We start from the raw sequence: 5,921 nt of genomic DNA on the forward strand, positions 1-5,921 counted from the left end.
AAAATGTCACAAAACAATAAGCTATTTCCCTAAATTTTAAGGTACCAAAAATTTTATCTATGCAGTAGTTCAACATTTATATACCCAGTTACAACTTTAGCTGCATTCAGTTAATTAGGTATCGCCTATTTAGCTAAGACCCCAAAATATTTGCGTCTTATGACGCCAAATTCTGGCGTCTTATGAGGCCAAGTTTGGCGTTCCTTTACTGGACGCCAAGAATTGGTGTTCTTTGACGCCAAAATTTGGCGTTCTTTAGAGGACGCCAATATTTTGGCGTCATAAGACGCCAACCCATTTACAGTGACGTGGTTTTGCAGTCGCGGTGGGCTTGTTATCGCCGTGCGTCCCACGCTGGTCCCGGGCCCGGCCCGGCGTGGCCGCGCTGCCGCCGGTGTGGTGTCCGGGGCGCTGCATATTAACTTGTCGCTGTCAGTGTCATCCGGATGGTCTCGCGGCCCTCTCGCCCGCGCCGGGGCCGGGGCCCCCGCCCCGCCGGGAGCAGCCTGTCCCTAACAGCCCATGAATATGCATCGGCCTCCAGTAACCTGGCGCGCTCGGGAGGCTCGGCGACTGGGAGGGCTATGCTGGCTGCTTCTCCTCGAGGAGCGGTCAGGCCCCAGCCAGCCTGTCAGACTCTGTCGCTCTGTGCCTGGCTCACGGACAGATGATACACACAGACGGGCCTCTATCTCTGACGCGGGCGGCCTTCGCTGCTGCCGGCTCCGAGTTTGTTCTCTAAAGCATTCGGCTTACAGAGCCGCTGCCGCTGGTTAGTCGCGCGCGGTTTTGCCTCCCAAAGTGCCGGACCGCCGCCGACGGTCATCGTCGAGTAGGGGGAGGCCGGGGTGGAGGAGGAAGGGGGGGGGGGGGGCACCGCAAGGAATGCGGTGTTTAGAGGAAGGGGGCTGTGGGGCGTCGGGGTAGGAATGAAGCTCGGCACAGAGATCAGAGAGAGAGAGAGAGAGAGAGAGAGAGAGAGAGAGAGTCATCGGCCCGCCCGTATGTTCGTCTGTCTGTCTGCCGCGCAATGATGACTCTCATCTCTACCTTTGCTGCTGCACTCTTTTTATCCCTCCACTTCCCCCATGCCGCTCCGTTCCGACCCATTTGTCTCCCCAAACAAGCGTTTCGACCGTCGCTATCCCCCTCGTGGACCGTGTCCGGCTCCAGATCTGCGGCTCTTAGCTCCAACTCTGGCTCCAGCTCCAACTCTAGCCTCAGCTCCAGCTCTGCGGCTCCCGCCTCAGCTCGTGGCTCTAGGCCACAACCACCGAAACAGTGGTTGTGGCTTCCGCCGATGTATGGAATAGCGGGAAAAGTAGCGTCGGAAAGGGGGCACCCACGCTAATGTCCCCAAACATTGCACCACAATCCTCAAAAATCATCCTTGCCGAGTAATAAAATGAAGCTCAATCTAGAGGCCAATAATGGTGGGACCGGAGCGAGGGGTGGACAACTCCCCTGCCAAGTGTACACCCGTAATTCTGCCCAATTCAAACTAATTCAGACCAATTTAATTCAAACGAATTTAAAAATAATTCACTTAATTCATCCCAATTTAAGACAACGTACATTTAAGGGGGCAGTAGCACTTCGAGACGGATTTGAACAAATTTAAGGTAGTTCTTGTTCTAAAATTCGCAATTTTCATCGGAAATTTTTTATCCTAGTTCATTCTACTGAGTCTTATGTACTAACAAAGAAAAACTATACGGGATCACGATCTGTCAAGAACTGTGGCTTAAATCGTGCGCGCAAGCTATCTCAAAAAAATTCCTGCTTGCGCGCACGATTTAAGCTACAGTACTTGACAGATCGTGATCCCGTATAGTTTCTCTTTGTTAGTACATAAGACTCAGTAGAATGAACTAGGATAAAAAATTTCCGATGAAAACTACGGATTTTAGAAGAATAACTCTCCTCAAATTTGTTAAAATCCACCTCGAAGTGCTACTGCCCCCTTAATTCAAGTCAATTATCAAGCCAATTCAAGCCAATTCAAAGTCAATTCACGCTACTTATTCGGAAAATAAAATTGCAATCATCCAAACGAATTCAAAAACAATTCAACCAATTCATTCCAATTCAAATTCGATTCTTATTATTTGAACACCCAATGCAGGAGTTATCCAACCCATCGGACCGGAGCGAGACGATAATCCCCTACGGGAACCCGCGCAGTCAGAGGAGATTCCTGCTCCAGGACGACGCCTGCACGACGGTTAGGGTCCGCGCGGAGCAGGAGTATGGGGTAGCTGGGGCATTACTCTTGCCGAGAGGCGCTCTGCAAAGGACACATTGGAGAGATAGGGGGAGGGGGGGGGGTAGGCGGCACGAGAGTATTTCCCATCTCTTAAGCGGAGAATATGGCGTGTGTGAGTTTCGAACCCGGAGCGTCTCTGAACTGCGTTCAGTTTTGTTTGACTTTATGTGAAATCCGATAGCGAAAAGATCCTTTATAGAGACATAGCCGTACTCATCATAACATTATTCATAGTTGCGTGGTCTTCTGCGGTCCGCCAATGGGCGTAAGCAATTCGCAATCGCTCATAACAAAATTTTTTTTCTTTCTATCCGTATGTCAGTCAACAACGCCTTCAGTGCAGCAGTGGTCATGCATTGAGGCAAAGCAGACAATAAACTGACTAGCTCATAGTGAAGAAAGCCATCCTCGTGCATGGTCCCACCCACCTCCAGGCCGGCTTGCTTCCTTGACCTTCCTGGCGGTGCTCTACCTCCAAGGCATTGTTTGCGTTGGGAGCAACGAGCAAACCTGGTACCCGGTGCGCTCGACCTGTTCGCGTAGCGAATGCAATTGCAAACCTCTGCAAATCGAAAACGTATCACGGACAATGGAACGACATTCTCTAGTCGTTAAAAATAAAATAATATCTTTAAAATATCCGATGGTCCGCTCGCCCATTCTACCCTACGGTAAACCCAAGTGTGTACTTGAATGAAGTATATCCTGCATACTTATATGCATGCAGAAGGAACTGTGTACGTGGCAAGTATGCAGAAGGCAGTGTGTATGGACAAGTAGGCAGGAGCTAGTGTGTATGTTCTTGACGCTGGATACTAATTCTCCTTCCTAAATGTATAGAGGCTTTATAGTGTGTACTTGACCAAGTACACACTACCTCCTGCATACTTGCCAAGTACACATTACCCCCTGCATGCTACATGTAGGTATGCAGGAGGTACTGCATTCAAGTACACACTTCCATAGAGTGACTGGCCCTGTGCCGCCTTAGTATGCGCGCCGGCTCTGATGGCTCGCTGATGCCCTCCGCCTTCTTGTCGTCAGTCAGAGTCAGCCGCACGCCTCGGCCCCGGCCATCAGCTATCGGATCTGCTGTCCCCCACGTCTCTCCTTTTGCGCGAACGCTCTTTGCAAAAAAACAAAACCAAAAACGGGGGGTAGCGTGCATGACAAATGGCATGCAAAACATCCATGTGCAACTCAACCGCTTTTGTGAGACGACTGACCCGTATATTATTTCCCTTTATTCGCGGCTGAACGTGGTCACTCACTTTTCTGTTCGTCCGGCACCTTGAAAGTCGGTTCATTCTACACTACGGTATAAACGATGGTAAAGGAATTAGTGCTTTAAAAAAATGTTTTAAATTTAGGGAAATCCTTTTCGGTGTGGCGTGCGTCGCCACTCGCTCTCCTCCTCTCCGTTACTTGGAACGGGCGAGCGCGGGCGCTCTGCGAGCGAGCGTTGGGAGACAAACTCGCGGCTTCAAACTAACTCGGGGGGAGTTGTCTACACTGGGACAAACAGACAAACCCGCCTCGAACTGCACTCGTGGGATGCGTGCGGCACCGCCATGTCCTGCGTAAGTCATCATGGACCACCTTCTGCAGAAGTTTTCACAAAACATTTGTTTAGTACTTTTTACGATGATTAAAGTAACCTGTTTTTGTCCAATTTTTTGCACGTTTTTCATGAAAAACTTCAACATTGTTTCCCTCAAATTCATTCGATCAAACTGACTGGAGCTCGGCGCCTGTGAGACTCAGGGTAGGCCAACCCGCGGTACGCGCATGCAGTGCAGGCGAGATGTTGCCTACCTACCAGGCGCCATGAGAGCTAGCAGAGACGAGACCGAACTTGGCAGGTTCGTAACGGCGTATATGACGAAAAACTAGGGTTGAAAATTTCCAAAATTTTCCGGAAAATAACGAAAAAAATTCTCAAGTCTGATGATCTCCCCAAATTTTCCTGAAATTTCCCGGAAACTTTCTAGGGCTTCCAACCCTTTGACGTAATTTCTGAAAGATCCCTCACATCCCTAATCATTGTGCCACTTTGACTTGCTGTAATTTTCTATTGCTTTATGACAGTCAAATACTGACTTGTCTTTTTAAATGCAAAATTTTCGCAATAAAAAAAAAAAAAAAAAAAAAAAAAAGAAGCCAAATAGAGGCCTCAAATTTGGCAGTCAGAGAGGAATGCGGCTGCAGTTTCACTTTGAAAAATATCGTTGTAACTTTACAAATTTCTTAAAAACTCGAATTATAATTTACGAGAGCACATTTTTTACTCGCCCATGGAGTTTAAATCGATACCTACTGCGTATATTTTTACGATTATACATTGTAATTTTACAACTTGCGTCAAGGAAAGCTTTCCTGCTGTAAACCTTCCTACTATTTTTCACTGTGTTAAAATGATATTGCACGCCCGATGTGCTGTGTCCGCCCCCCTCTCTTATCCTCTCCCCACACACCACACACGCCCGTCTCGAACACCTGGGTGACAAAAAAAAACTACGACGACTATGCTTCTCCCCGAAGCGGTCGTCTTACTCTTACGTAGCTTAACTGTCCGCAAGAAATGCGCGGTGTGAGGGTGTGGGTGTAGGGGGGGGGGTGCAGAGGGGACGGGGCAGAGGTAGGGTAGGGCTGTACCCTCCGCACACAACAAGTCGACGGAAAAAAGAGACTGGCAAGGAGAGGGAGTGAGAGGGTTTAGAGAGAGAGAGAGAGAGGGAGGGGGTAGAAAAGAGGGGGGAGGAAAAAAAGAGCAGGTCGAGCCGTCTCCCTCCTCTATCCATCATGGTGACGCGCAGATGTGCTAACTGACGCGATGCTCCTTTTTAGGGCGCGACGCTTAGACAGTGCGGCGGGTCAGGCCCGGTTAACAGAGCCCAGACATTAAGCCCTCATTATCGAGAATGCCACCACGTGAGGATGGTTTATTCACCTGCAGACGGACTCCGCGGGAGTGCAAGTAATTGGCACAGTTGATGTGTTTGCACTCTATAAATGTCCCCAGGACAATTTTTCTAACTAGCACCGGACTTCTGTGTGCATGACTAGCTCAGATACAATATTGTAACTACCAACACACATTTAGTGACTAGCAAGTCACAATATTGTATCTTAATAATTCAGTTATGCACGCAGAAGTCCGGTGCTAGTTACAAAAAATGTCCTAAGCATGACGTACGCGCGGTGGACTCTTCCGTTCCGTCTTATTGCAGGCGGCTCAAATGCATTTTACTCCAATCATTCTCTAATTCTAATTTTTCAAAGAAAAAAAAACTGGATAGGAGAAAAGCTTTTAACCTGTTACCATTACGCCCACCGTTTCTTCTGTGTGCCTCTATGTCCCTCGCAGTGTCTCTGGAATGAGACGTTTCAACTGAATTGCCTAAGGGATCGCGGCAGAGCTGACAAACAAAGGCGCGGCTTAGCGCACGAGCAACGCTCCAGCTCGTTAAAAAATGGTCCAACCTCCCGTGGGGCCCCTGTCTGCGCGGCGGGACGGGTCTTGGTGTGGCGGGGAGGGGCGGGGCGGGGCAGGGCGGCAAATGAGCCCCCAATCCATCTTGATTACGTCGCGGGTCGCTAACGGGCCGATCAGCGCCAACATGATCCTTGGGGTCGCTTTATTTAAGAAGGACGG

This window comes from Frankliniella occidentalis, unplaced genomic scaffold, assembly GCF_000697945.3.
Source record: "Frankliniella occidentalis isolate FOCC.00 unplaced genomic scaffold, Focc_3.1 Scaffold24, whole genome shotgun sequence".
NCBI classification, from domain to species: Eukaryota; Metazoa; Arthropoda; class Insecta; order Thysanoptera; family Thripidae; genus Frankliniella; species Frankliniella occidentalis.